This window comes from Protopterus annectens, chromosome 1.part1, assembly GCF_019279795.1.
Source record: "Protopterus annectens isolate FY-2018-M chromosome 1.part1, PAN1.0, whole genome shotgun sequence".
Lineage (NCBI taxonomy): Eukaryota > Metazoa > Chordata > Ceratodontiformes > Protopteridae > Protopterus > Protopterus annectens.
In genome coordinates this window covers 1,445,708,573-1,445,723,948 of record NC_056726.1, presented here as the reverse complement: position 1 = coordinate 1,445,723,948, position 15,376 = coordinate 1,445,708,573, and the positions used below count along the sequence as shown (strand labels likewise).

The window sequence follows — 15,376 nt, the reverse complement described above, 5'->3', positions numbered from 1 at the left end:
AAGGAAGACCGCTTTGACATATGACCTTACCAGTGAGGACATCACACTGGGGAGGGTGCAGAGCTCTTCCATATTTGTGTGTACCAGATCTAGGACATTGCTCCCCTACTGGGAGCACGGAATATCTGCTCCAGAACATTTGAATTTACAGAGTCAAGAAATTGTTGTACCTGCATGTTAGTGTTGTGTATTCCACCCAATTAATGGAGGGGTAGTTAAAAATCCCCCATAATTATGGCATTAGGCTAGATGGTGAGTGATTCTAGTAACTTTAGGTATGATGTATGGATTTTTTGGCTCATGTTGGAGGACCTGTAGCTAGCAAGAATATGGCAATGGACTTTTCCCATGGTTAGTTGGACGTGGACTAGCTCAAGCATTTCATATTGTTTGACCAGCCTTAAGGTTAAAGTTACTGTAAGTGTGTATGTGTGTGTGTGTGTGTGTGTGTGTGTGTGTGTGTGTGTGTGTGTGTGTGTGTGTGTTAAGTGTGAAGCTTTCTCATATAGGACAAGTTTCAATATTATGGGTAAGACTGTGTATGTGTGAACACTTGCAAGTTAGGGTTAGAGTAAGTGGTAGATAGAAGGGAAAGGTTTTGTGTATGCGTGTGTGTGTGTGTGTGTGTGTGTGTGTGTGTGTGTGTGTGTGTGTGTGTGTGTGTGTGTGTGTGTGTGTGTGTGTGTGTGTGTGTGTGTGTGTGTGTGTGTGTGTGTGTCTTGTGTAATCATGCTGTTACAAAATCGTGAAGCACTACTGCATACTTATTTGAAACTGACAACCCTGACCCTATACTTGCACATGCCCCTAAACAAAACACAAGTTGGAGTGTATGCTTTAACTTTTTCGACATTGCTCTGGCAGCTTTCATTTTTTGATATTATTGTGACATGCTGCTAACCCCAAAACTGAGTATTACCCTTCAAGAGACCCAGTCCCTAACAGTGCTACTATTCAGATAAATTGTGTAGATGGCAGTGTAGTTTTTTCAACTAATTGGAAAAGGAAACTGTAGTTATTTATTTATTTATTTTTTTCTAAACACATATTTACTGAATTATCACTTGTGACATGAATAACTTTACATTTAATTCTGGGATCAGTTCAATGTAGATAGTGGGTGGTTTATGTTGAATTTGGTGCTGTAAGGCTGAGAATCATATCTCTCAACCTGGAAACATCAAAGATTTGGACAAAGGCCCATGAAAAATAGGTACAAATCGGTATGCTGATTAACATAACATCTGCATACATAATTGTCAAACCCTGCCCACTTCAGTGGAATTGTGGGGTACCAACTTACAAGTGCAAACTGAACAACAGACAACCAAAATATGGCCCCAGCCCAGACCCTGCCGTAAATTATTTTTTTTTCTTTTGAAATGTGTAGCAATGATGTTCACCGGGAAGGGAGAAGATGATGAACCTTAGGATTTTGTTTTTGGTGATTTGCAGTATGTGGGTTTTGTGGTAAAAGTAGGGCATTTAATGGTAGACAATATTCTAATCTTAAAAAACGACACAGCAAAGCACCTGTAGGGAGATGAACGCTCCTAATTCCAAAAAAGTATAATAAAACAAAATCGACAAATAAGAGCGAAAGGGCCTCAGAGGTACAACGTTTCCAAAGATATAAAGAGGTTATTCAACCCAGTAGAAGCAAGTCAAAGATGCAAAGTTCCAACGATGTATAAATGATTTTCCAACCCAGTAACAGCGCAAATCAGCATGTAATCCAATAAAAGATGATTTATTGAGCTAGCGAGTGAGCGCTTTCACCAAACGGCTTTTTCAAACTTCAACAGTAGCCATTAAAATCAAACAACTTATATACACAGGGGAGGAAGTTCATTCGTATACTCAAGTTAATTAATTAATTATCTAAAGTATATCTCATTAAGAAACACAAAAAACTTATCCTTATAAAATAGATTAGATCAGTTATAACCAAAAATAAATATACATATAAAATACATATATATATATATGGATATCTATAAGGAATTCATATATTATAATTATATATTAAACAATAGCAGTGTTTAATAAAACTGTTAACCTAATTCATACCTTGACATATTCTTGATAGGAGTATAAAAATGTATGAGAAGAATGTATACACATGTATACTCATATTAATAAAAGATAGTAGAAAGTGAGGATGTATGCACATGTGAAAAAGCGCATGAATAAGAAAAAAGCAAACATCTATAAAAATTTATAAAAATATGAGTCTAACCCATACCTAAAAAAAAAAAAACTAATATAGAATAAAAACTTACACATGTATACATATACTAATATACATAATAAATGGTAGGTATATGTGCATATGTGACAAAACAAACATTTAAAAATCTAATAAGAACAAGCATTGCATGGTAAATAGTAATATACAACCTATCCACTAGACATATCACTACAGCTATTGATGAATAACTATACAATAAACTAAGATATCTAACTCAAACCTTAGGTCTAAACAACCTTTTCCTACGCAATAATGGTTTTACCTGTACTTTATCATTTATGCCAGGAAATTTATCTGCTCTTAGGCGGACAATCCATCTAAGTTCACACTACTCAGGCTAAGTCTATTGTAAGTAGCATAACAGATAGAATGCTTGGTCTTGATGCAGAAGGCTGTGTGTTCTATTCTCACAGTATGTAGAAGGATTACTGTACTGTGTTGTATTTTTAAACTGGGAGGAATTTGTAGATTCTGCAGTCCTGAGAATCTCCTCTTTGGCAGAGATATCTGGTAACTATGAACCTGTTATCATTTGGCCATACACTCCCTATTGCAATATTTCTACCTTATGATATTTTTTTATGTAACATAGGCAATTTATTCCTCAAGTGCAACAGGCACTTTATTTGTAGATGAAACAATGAAATATTAAGTTGTTTGCTAGCAGCAGCCTCTTCATTACTTACAGATCTTGCAAATCTCTTTAATGTGGAATTATTTAGATGACTTTTACTTCTGCGGTGATTGTGCATATTTACTGATACTGGTAGATTGTAGAAGTTTGAGTAGACTTTTATGATGGAAATGTTCTGAAATGGGCAGTTATGTCATTATTGGTTCATGCATTTTGTTTCATTGCTTACTGGAAAAATGTTCAAAACAATACATTTGAAATGTGGTCTAACAAGTGTGCTGTATTATACAAGAAATGTAATTTAATACAATCAGGAAAGTGTATCAAAGAACACATGTATGTTTTGTGTGCAAGGGGCCTATGATTAGAAAACAGCCCAAAGGTAACCTTTATCCGCCACTGGCCAGATGCATTTTCTTTGAATGTGGGTTTCAATGCTGTTTTAATGAATATGAGTTTCAAGGGCAGAGAATTTTTAATGCTAAGTCTATTTTCATTGTGAGACTGCATGCCTTTGTTTAACAGATGTCTATTAGTGCTATAACATATAAAATAAATGTTTTAAATGAAATCCAGTTTATCCAAATGATCATTGTAGAAGTAAAGCATTAAGCACATTACAGTGTTTATGGTAAATGGGACGAAATAGCCAAGTAGTGGGAAATTGGAATGGCTGCAGGGGGGGGCTGTGTATGGGTTGGGTGGCCCCATTTGTCCATAATTTTGTGAGGGGGGAAGGGCGGCAAACTCAGACAGCCCTGGGCGGCACAAACTCAAGCTATGCCACTGATCAATAGGCCATGGAGAAACTTTTGGAGGTCCTAGCAAACTGTAATATTCTTTTGCTAAGATTAGAATATTATAAAACAAAATCGACAAATAGGAGCGAAAGGGCCTCAGAGGTACAACGTTTTCAAAGATATAAAGAGGTTATTCAACCCAGTAGAAGCAAGTCAAAGATGCAAAGTTCCAATGATGTATAAATGATTTTCCAACCCAGTAACAACGCAAATCAGCATGTAATCCAATAAAAGATGATTTATTGAGCTAGCGAGTGAGCACTTTCACCAAACGGCTTTTTCAAACTTCAACAGTAGCCATTAAAATCAAACAACTTATATACACAGGGGAGGAAGTTCATTGGTATACTCAAGTTAATTAATTAATTATCTAAAGTATATCTCATTAAGAAACACAAAAAACTTATCCTTATAAAATAGATTAGATCAGTTATAACCAAAAATAAATATACATATAAAATACATATATATATGGATATCTATAAAGAATTCATATATTATAATTATATATTAAACAATAGCAGTGTTTAATAAAACTGTTAACCTAATTCATACCTTAACATATTCTTGATAGGAGTATAAAAATGTATGAGAAGAATGTATACACATGTATACTCATATTAATAAAAGATAGTAGAAAGTGAGGATGTATGCACATGTGAAAAAGCGCATAAATAAGAAAAAAGCAAACATCTATAAAAATCTATAAAAATATGAGTCTAACCCATACCTAAAAACAAAAAACTAATATAGAATAAAAACTTACACATGTATACATATACTAATATACATAATAAATGGTAGGTATATGTGCATATGTGACAAAACAAACATTTAAAAATCTAATAAGAACAAGCATTGCATGGTAAATAGTAATATACAACCTATCCACTAGACATATCACTACAGCTATTGATGAATAACTATACAATAAACTAAGATATCTAACTCAAACCTTAGGTCTAAACAACCTTTTCCTACGCAATAATGGTTTTACCTGTACTTTATCATTTATGCCAGGAAATTTATCTGCTCTTAGGCGGACAATCCATCTAAGTTCACACTCCTGTAGGTATGAATCAATATCTCCACCTCTAATGCTAGGTTTAACCTGTTGTAGCACACTAAAAGTAAAAAGGTGATCTGGTCCTGTACTCCTCACATGTTTGGCTAGAGCATTATGCTCAGACACAGTCCTAATATTGTATACGTGTTCTCTAATGCGTTCTCTAAGTTGCCTACAGGTCTTGCCTACATAAAATACTGGGCAAGAGACACATTTGGCAATATATACTACGTTAGTACTAATACAACTAGTCCCAGTATTAAATTTATAGACGGTTTGTGTGAAAGGATGCAGGAAACTATTGCTACTATCTATATATTGACATTGGTTACATTTTAAACAGGGTGTGGTGTTATAATCTCTTATTAGCATTCTATTGCTATGTCCTATCAATGAACGATGACATAGAGTCCTTTTCAGATTTGGTTTGTTTCTATAGGAAAAACTTGGACGATCACCCACTACCTTAAATATATCATTATCCAATCCAAGAATTTCCCAATGTTTACAAACAATGTCCCTTATCTTTTCCACATCTCTAGAGAAGAATAGGGACAACCTGATATCATCATTTCTATTAATAACAGGTGTTACATGAGAGCTTTCCCTTCTTGAAAAATAGGGTTTCGCCACACTATCCCTCAACATGTCAACCAGACTTTTATTCCTATCTATCTCTTTCATCATGTACTTCCTTTCTAGTAATCTATTTGTAAGAGCATCAATCTCTTTAGAATGCCCCATATGGCACGGATTCAGCCTGGATGCTCTCATAAATTGTCCTTTCATGATGTTATCGAAAACATACCTAGGATGCATGCTTTGATGATGTAAAAGTGTGTTTCTATAGCATGCTTTTCTATAAATAGAAGTATTCGAAAGGCCAGTAGGTAATCTATTTATATGTACATCTAAAAATGACAAATGAATATGAGAGTAATTGATAGTAAATTTCAAAAAATCTGTCAGTCCATTAACTATATCAAAGAACTCCAAAAGCGATGTTTCATCCCCTTTCCAAATGAAGAAAAGGTCATCTACAAATCGTCTGTAGTAACCAATACATTTCTGGAACTGAGGTAGGGAGAACAAAGAGTTCTCTTCCCAGTCAGCCATCACAATGTTGGCGTAGCTACTGGCACACGAAGTGCCCATAGCTACGCCATCCTTTTGTATATAGATTTGTTCCTCAAAAATAAACACATTGTTCTCAAGAACAATCTCTAGGAACAATGAAAGTAGATCGACAGTCCCTTCATCAAATTCTGATTTATTCCGAATGTACCTTTGAAACCTTATCAAACCTTCTCTATTTGGAATCATAGTAAATAAATTTACAACATCAAGTGTCACGAGTAAATAGGGTTCCCGATACTCTAGAAGACCTACATAAAAGCCTTATTATTTCTGACACTTTGCTCGAATACCTTAAGGTTAAAAACCCCCTTATACCTATTATACAAGGGTTGCCAAAGATTCACAAATCATTGACAGCCCCTCCTATGAGACCGATAGTAGCAGGGCAAGGGTGGCTAACTGAGCCCTTCTCTGTTCTGTTGGAGTATTTCTTGAGACCTTTAGTGGATGGTAATAAATATATACTTAAAGATAGTAAGCATTTTTTGCTTGATCTATATGAATATACTAGGACGTTGGAAGATAGGGAACCCTATTTACTCGTGACACTTGATGTTGTAAGTTTATTTACTATGATTCCAAATAGAGAAGGTTTGATAAGGTTTCAAAGGTACATTCGGAATAAATCAGAATTTGATGAAGGGACTGTCGATCTACTTTCATTGTTCCTAGAGATTATTCTTGAGAACAATGTGTTTATTTTTGAGGAACAGATCTATATACAAAAGGATGGCGTAGCTATGGGCACTTCGTGTGCCAGTAGCTACGCCAACATTGTGATGGCTGACTGGGAAGAGAACTCTTTGTTCTCCCTACCTCAGTTCCAGAAATGTATTGGTTACTACAGACGATTTGTAGATGACCTTTTCTTCATTTGGAAAGGGGATGAAACATCGCTTTTGGAGTTCTTTGATATAGTTAATGGACTGACAGATTTTTTGAAATTTACTATCAATTACTCTCATATTCAATTGTCATTCTTAGATGTACATATAAATAGATTACCTACTGGCCTTTTGAATACTTCTATATATAGAAAACCATGCTATAGAAATACACTTTTACATCGTCAAAGCATGCATTCTAGGTATGTTTTCGATAACATCATGAAAGGACAATTTATGAGAGCATCCAGGCTGAATCCGTGCCATATGGGGCATTCTAAAGAGATTGATGCTCTCACAAATAGATTACTAGAAAGGAAGTACATGATGAAAGAGATAGATAGGAATAAAAGTCTGGTTGACAAGTTGAGGGATAGTGTGGCGAAACCCTATTTTTCAAGAAGGGAAAGCTCTCATGTAACACCTGTTATTAATAGAAATGATGATATCAGGTTGTCCCTATTCTTCTCTAGAGATGTGGACAAGATAAGGGACATTGTTTGTAAACATTGGGAAATTCCTGGATTGGATAATGATATATTTAAGGTAGTGGGTGATAGTCCAAGTTTTTCCTATAGAAACAAACCAAATCTGAAAAGGACTCTATGTCATCGTTCATTGATAGGACATAGCAATAGAATGCTAATAAGAGATTATAACACCACACCCTGTTTAAAATGTAACCAATGTCAATATATAGATAGTAGCAATAGTTTCCTGCATCCTTTCACACAAACCGTCTATAAATTTAATACTGGGACTAGTTGTATTAGCACTAACGTAGTATATATTGCCAAATGTGTCTCTGGCCCAGTATTTTATGTAGGCAAGACCTGTAGGCAACTTAGAGAACGCATTAGAGAACATGTATACAATATTAGGACTGCGTCTGAGCATAATGCTCTAGCCAAACATGTGAGGAGTACAGGACCAGATCACCTTTTTACTTTTAGTGTGCTACAACAGGTTAAACCTAGCATTAGAGGTGGAGATATTGATTCATACCTACAGGAGTGTGAACTTAGATGGATTGTCCGCCTAAGAGCAGATAAATTTCCTGGCATAAATGATAAAGTACAGGTAAAACCATTATTGTGTAGGAAAAGGTTGTTTAGACCTAAGGTTTGAGTTAGATATCTTAGTTTATTGTATAGTTATTCATCAATAGCTGTAGTGATATGTCTAGTGGATAGGTTGTATATTACTATTTACCATGCAATGCTTGTTTTTATTAGATTTTTAAATGTTTGTTTTGTCACATATGCACATATACCTACCATTTATTATGTATATTAGTATATGTATACATGTGTAAGTTTTTATTCTATATTAGTTTTTTGTTTTTAGGTATGGGTTAGACTCATATTTTTATAGATTTTTATAGATGTTTGTTTTTTTCTTATTCATGCGCTTTTTCACATGTGCATACATCCTCACTTTCTACTATCTTTTATTAATATGAGTATACATGTGTATACATTCTTCTCATACATTTTTATACTCCTATCAAGAATATGTTAAGGTATGAATTAGGTTAACAGTTTTATTAAACACTGCTATTGTTTAATATATAATTATAATATATGAATTCTTTATAGATATCCATATATATATGTATTTTATATGTATATTTATTTTTGGTTATAACTGATCTAATCTATTTTATAAGGATAAGTTTTTTGTGTTTCTTAATGAGATATACTTTAGATAATTAATTCATTAACTTGAGTATACCAATGAACTTCCTCCCCTATGTATATAAGTTGTTTGATTTTAATGGCTACTGTTGAAGTTTGAAAAAGCCGTTTGGTGAAAGCGCTCACTCGCTAGCTCAATAAATCATCTTTTATTGGATTACATGCTGATTTGCATTGTTACTGGGTTGGAAAATCATTTATACATCGTTGGAACTTTGCATCTTTGACTTGCTTCTACTGGGTTGAATAACCTCTTTATATCTTTGAAAACGTTGTACCTCTGAGGCCCTTTCGCTCCTATTTGTCGATTTTGTTTTATAATATTCTAATCTTAGCAAAATAATATTACAGTTTGCTAGGACCTCCAAAAGTTTCTCCATGGCCTATTGATCAGTGGCATAGCTTGAGTTTGTGCCGCCCAGGGCTGTCTGAGTTTGCCGCCCTTCCCCCCTCACAAAATTATGGACAAATGGGGCCACCCAACCCATACACAGCCCCCCCTGCAGCCATTCCAATTTCCCACTACTTGGCTATTTCGTCCCATTTACCATAAACACTGTAATGTGCTTAATGCTTTACTTCTACAATGATCATTTGGATAAACTGGATTTCATTTAAAACTTTTATTTTATATGTTATAGCACTAATAGACATCTGTTAAACAAAGGCATACAGTCTCACAATGAAAATAGACTTAGCATTAAAAATTCTCTGCCCTTGAAACTCATATTCATTAAAACAGCATTGAAACCCACATTCAAAGAAAATGCATCTGGCCAGTGGCGGATAAAGGTTACCTTTGGGCTGTTTTCTAATCATAGGCCCCTTGCACACAAAACATACATGTGTTCTTTGATACACTTTCCTGATCGTATTAAATTACATTTCTTGTATAATACAGCACACTTGTTAGACCACATTTCAAATGTATTGTTTTGAACATTTTTCCAGTAAGCAATGAAACAAAATGCATGAACCAATAATGACATAACTGCCCATTTCAGAACATTTCCATCATAAAAGTCTACTCAAACTTCTACAATCTACCAGTATCAGTAAATATGCACAATCACCGCAGAAGTAAAAGTCATCTAAATAATTCCACATTAAAGAGATTTGCAAGATCTGTAAGTAATGAAGAGGCTGCTGCTAGCAAACAACTTAATATTTCATTGTTTCATCTACAAATAAAGTGCCTGTTGCACTTGAGGAATAAATTGCCTATGTTACATAAAAAATATCATAAGGTAGAAATATTGCAATAGGGAGTGTATGGCCAAATGATAACAGGTTCATAGTTACCAGATATCTCTGCCAAAGAGGAGATTCTCAGGACTGCAGAATCTACAAATTCCTCCCAGCTTAAAAATACAACACAGTACAGTAATCCTTCTACATACTGTGAGAATAGAACACACAGCCTTCTGCATCAAGACCAAGCATTCTATCTGTTATGCTACTTACAATAGACTTAGCCTGAGTAGTGCTGCTTATGCCAAAGTGGTTTGTGTTGTTAGTGGCACAACAAATAAAATACTTGCTTTTGATGCAAAAGTCTATGGATTCTACTCTCACTGCAGGTGTAGAACCCGTAGCCTTCTGAATCAAAAGCAAATACTCTACCTGTTGTGCTACTAACAGAAGAAGCAGTTTTAGCATAAGCAGCACTAAACATCTCTCCCCCTGAAGAACTATGCAGCACAATGAATCTGGAAAAAGCCAAACGTTATTGGGGGGGGGGGGGCAAAAGCTCAAAACCAGGGACACATTTAAACATTGCTAGAAGTTGCTAGAATAAAATGTTTTGTGTTACCATGCATTTCCTGAAAGACAGGAAGACTGAAACTTAATTGGCTATCATTGTTTAGTGAATGTAGTTCAACTTCAGTGCTCATTGATTTGCCAGAAAACCACAAATTTTAAGAGGAACATACCAAAAGTATGAGCCAAACACTCCGTAAACTTTGGACAGTTGCAAACTATGGTTAACTCCTTGAATCACAAGAGATGGTGGTGGTGGTATGGGTAAAGAGTTTAGGCTCTTGCTCTTTGTACATAAAGTACAGGGCTTGAGTCTGAGTAACTCTAACCAACAGTTGTGCAACTGCAAGGAAATTGCAGCACCTCCCCCCATCCCATGCAGACATCAGGGCCAGGTGAGGAAGTGCAACTTATACACATATGGGGGGAGGTTGGATTGGCCTCAGGCCCCTGTATGTATCTAATGCTGCCACAAAGGCAACTTGGGTGTCTGTCATACTACTTTCCTGTTGGCACCCTTGTTCTTTCCCACTATCCCATATGAACTTTGTTATTGAAGCTGTGTCTCCAGTTTCTGAGGTGGACCTTTGGTTTGAAAATGAATTCCAGCCATTTGCTTTATTTAAGTTGCCAGTGCTGTGGATCTACATTTCATAGGCTGTTCATTGACCTGCTGACTGAATCACTCAGAATTTCACTGTTTGCTGTTCAAGAATAATAATAAAATGGACAGCAAAAGTCATACATTCTGCTGCACTTCTGTTGATCATGTGAAAGTAAAGTACTGGGAACAAGAAGATGACATATTATATTTGAAAATCAAGACCTACAAAATTATTACATACTATGTATATATGTCACCTTGTGGCCTACACAACTATATACTTGATTTGTGGAAGAAAATGACAGGTAATTTATGTTTATATGTGCCAACAGGTATCTAGTGGCGCTATATTAGAAGTAAATCTTCCATTTTGGGTAACTATTTTTAGTAATGGAGAAGGACACACATTGGTGGCAGACAAGATTCAACTTGGAGAGTTCAAGAGAAAAATTGCACAGGACACTAAGGATAATCACAAGGCTTTCTTTAGTTATGTTAGGAACCTGGGTGGGAATTCCCAGATATGCTCAGAATTAGTCCAAAATGACAAAAAATACACCAAACCCACAGACATTGCCAATATATATATATATATATATATATATATATATATATATATATATATATATATATACACACACACACACACACACACACACACACACACACACACATATAGTTATGCAAGTTGTGAACATTATACGTTTCTAATCTCTGTCTGGATACTGGAACTGTTGGAATGCTGCCTTTGGAGCCATCTTCAAATGGCAATGAAATCTTCACAAGTTCAAGCATCTCCCTTACCTAGAACTCTCTGCTCTGAAGGAATCCTCCAGATCAAATATGTCATAATATTGCAAAATAAAAAACTGTCAAAAAAAGATAAAATAGGAGGATAAAAGAAGAAGAAGACTAACAGCTTCCTGCAGGTCTTTCTGACTGTGACATTTCAGAGGGGGAGGTGGGTGGGTTATTCCATTATCCTGAGACCAGAGAAATCTAATCTCTTGGTAAATATATAACACATGTATTTTTCAGGTCATGTCTGAACAATGAAACTGTTGGATAATGCCTCCTATTAGCATGGGGAACCTAAGCTAACAGACCTATCAAAATGTTTGGTCCAAAGGAATTTCTGTCCCTGGAAAACATATTCAGGCTGTAATATTTAGAAAAGATATGAAGTGAACAAAAAGTATCAGCTACTGCTATCTCATCTATTGAAAAATTATGTAGGAAGGCATTAGATGTAGTTTGGGCCCTGACAGAGTGCTCCTTTGATGGCATGGTCTACTGGCAACCATAAGAAGCATAGCAATGTGAAATGCAGTTTGATATTCACTTATCTAAAGAGATTGTGGAAAGCTTTCAGCTGAGGCCAGCAGGAGAGAAACTAATGAAAAAGCTGTTCATCCTTTCTAAAGGCTTTCCTGCTGTCTAAGTAGTCTCACTTGTCTGTGTACATCTAAGCAATGAAGGAGAAACATCTGTGTACTGGTATACTGGGGAATTAATTTATTGGTTCAAGTTATGCTGAGTGGCCACTTTAGGCATGAAGGTGGGGTTTGTCCTCAGAGACCCCCTGTTAGTATGAAAAAGAATACAGGAGTATAAAAAAAATGTGTAAAGCTCTGATACTCTTCTGGCAGCAGAATTTAAGGGAAACAAAGCTTGTTTCAAAATGTGGCTTGGTTAGGCTCTCCAATACAAAATTTAAGTCCCTTGAAGAAGAAGTTTTCACCAGGGGGGTAGGGGGGCTGGAGTGAAAGATGCCTTTCTGGGAAGCCTTGCATGATCTCTGAGAGGCTAGAAAACAAGTCTGGAACTCATCAAACTTATCATGAAATGAAGAAATGGATGTCAAATGTTCTTTAATGGAAGAATAGCTAGCTCCTCTGCTGTAAAGTTCGAACAAAAAGGGCAACACGTGTTCTAGGGGGTTTATAAGATTAGAACATTCTTATTTTGGGCCCAAATCAAAAATTTCTTCCACTTCCCATTATAAACCCTTCTCATGGAAGGCTTCTGAGAAGCTGTGATAAGTTCAACCACATCAGAAAGACACAAGTGGTTCCTGGCCATTACTGGAACTGAAGGAACTATATAGTTAGATGAAGGGAATGAATGTCTGGAAGAGGCTGCCAGAGGGATGGCTGAGCAGAGATGGGCTATACAGAAGAAGAAGTGAGGCCACAGTGATGAAAAACATGCATGGTGGGGCCAAAAGGGGGTTACAAAAATGATCTGTGCCTTGCCATCTTTGGCTTTCCGAAGAAGTTTGGGTAATAGGGAAAAGGGAGGAAATGCTACAGAAGCCCTAGGGGCAGTTGTGGGAGAATGTGTCTCTGTGTTGCTATCCTTCTTGTGGAACTATGCTAAAGAAGTGGGGCATTTGATGTTGAATGGTGAAGCAAAAAGACTGCAGCAAGGTCAACCCCACTTCTTGAAAATGCTGCATACTGCTTTTTTGTTGAGATACTATTCATGTGTTAGCAATAACTGTTTGCTGAATCTGTCTCCTGTCGCACTGGATGACCTGTGTACATGCATTGGTATCAGAAAGTATTGCATCGACACAGCCCACTCCCATACTCTTATTGCTTTTTTGCACAGCTGTCAAGATGGAGTTCCTCCTTGCTTATTTATGTGCCATGCAACTGCCAAATTGTCTGACTGTATGAAGACTGCACATTGAGGAAGTAAATCTTGAAAGGTCTGCAGTGCTAGGATTTCTCTCATCTTGAGTATATTGATGTGCAGTAGGGCCTTCTCTGGGATCCAGGAACCCTGAACAGTCCTGTCTAAGAAGTGCCCCACCCCACCCAGGAATGACACGATCATGCTTACCACTGATCTCAGGAGTGGACTGACAAATGGTACACCTTTGGACATGATTCGATGATTCATTCACCAGTTCATGCTCCTTCTGTAAGTTTGTGACATTTTTATCATAAAATCCATTGATTGTCATGATTGTTCCCACTGTGTTTGAAGAGACCATTCTAAAGTTTTGATGTTGACTCTGGCATGTAGAACCTTCTGGATAGAAGCAATCATCAGCCTCAGTACTTGGAGTATGACAGAGGCTCATGGTTGGGTCTCTTGTAAACATGGTACATCTGAGAATAATGTGGAAATGCTTTTCTGAGGTAGTATGGCCAATTGACTTCTGGTGTTTAGACTGTAACCTATGAGTATTAAGTCCTGGGTGGGTGTCAATATAGACCTGGCTACATTAAATGTGATCCCCAAAGACAAAGTCTGAAGTAAGTGGTGTCTTGTTAGTAGATGCTTTTCCATTGTTCATGCTGCCAGGACCCAATTATCCAAGTATGGAAAGATGTGTACTCCAAGAAGGCACATGTGAGCTGTGATTGGGGCCATGAATTTGGCTTATATCTGGGGGGCTGTGGTGAGTACAAATGGTATGGTCTAAAATTGATAATTATTGGCACCTTTGAAGTAGAGGAATTTTCTTGATGCTTTGGTAATCTTTATGTGTAGTCAAGCATCGTGAAGCTCCACAGAGCACATCCAGTCCCCTGCCTGAAGGCACAGCAGTATGGACTATAGCAAGACTATCCAGAATGACTCCTTCTTTACAAATCAATTAAGCCAACTTATGTTGAGTCTCAGCCTAAGGTTCTTTGTCTTCTTGGGCACAAAAATGAACCTGGAATAAGAAATGCATCCTATCTTGTCTGGTGAGAACTCCTGGATGGCTCGCTTCTTGAGGAGGTCCTGGACAAATGTAAGGATACTCCCTTTTGCCAGGATGGTATTACTGAAGTATGCAAAGCTACCTTATGGATGTTTCTAAAAAGGGAATGAAGTAGCCTCTGGATATAATCCTCCTTACCCAATGCTGTAATGTTTTAGATGAGTCTACCCCTGACTGTCTCCAGAGCGGAACAGTCAGGGAATCCATCAGGATTCATAGGGGAAAAATACCTAAAAGGATCCCCAAGCACCCTGGTGACTAGGAAAACTTCCACTACTGGGGCAGTGACTGAAAGTTTTTGCTGCTGTTGCCTGTTTTAGGGCTGTTGGGACTTGCAAAACCATAGGTTCTTTGGCTCTTTTTGGTTTCTACTGGAATGATCAGTGCATGATCACAAATTTGACACTGACAGTTGCTAATGCCTTTCCCTCTTGCTCACAATTCAGCTGTCTCTCTTTTACTTGTTGCCCAAACAAGGTGGTACTAAAGGGGGCATTGACCAATGCTTCCTTAAACATACCTCTCAGCTTTTACCTCCAGACTTACAGATAAAGGAAAATATGATTATAGAAAAGGCCCAATTAAAGGACAGGTTTTAAATGCTGGTACGATTAACTTAGGACTTCTCAAAACTTTCAATTGTAGGAGTGATGCAGCAACAAATTATGGGTGTCCCTCCAAAACAGAACAGTTGAGAGGTATGGCCTTAAAGTGGTCCACCAAATCTGTGAGGTCTAGCCAGGCCTGTCTCCTCATCTCCAAGCCCAATCCAACAGCTCTTGCTGCACCATCCATAGCATACAGATTAGAAGCATGGCCAT

General features: G+C 36.9%; 1 protein-coding gene across 3 annotated transcripts in view; it reads left to right on the top strand.

Moving 5' to 3' along the window:
* Positions 1-15,376, top strand: part of LOC122810872 (urea transporter 2-like) — a 1,000,121-nt gene that overhangs the window by 884,656 nt on the left and 100,089 nt on the right. The gene's annotated exons all lie outside the window — the stretch shown is intronic.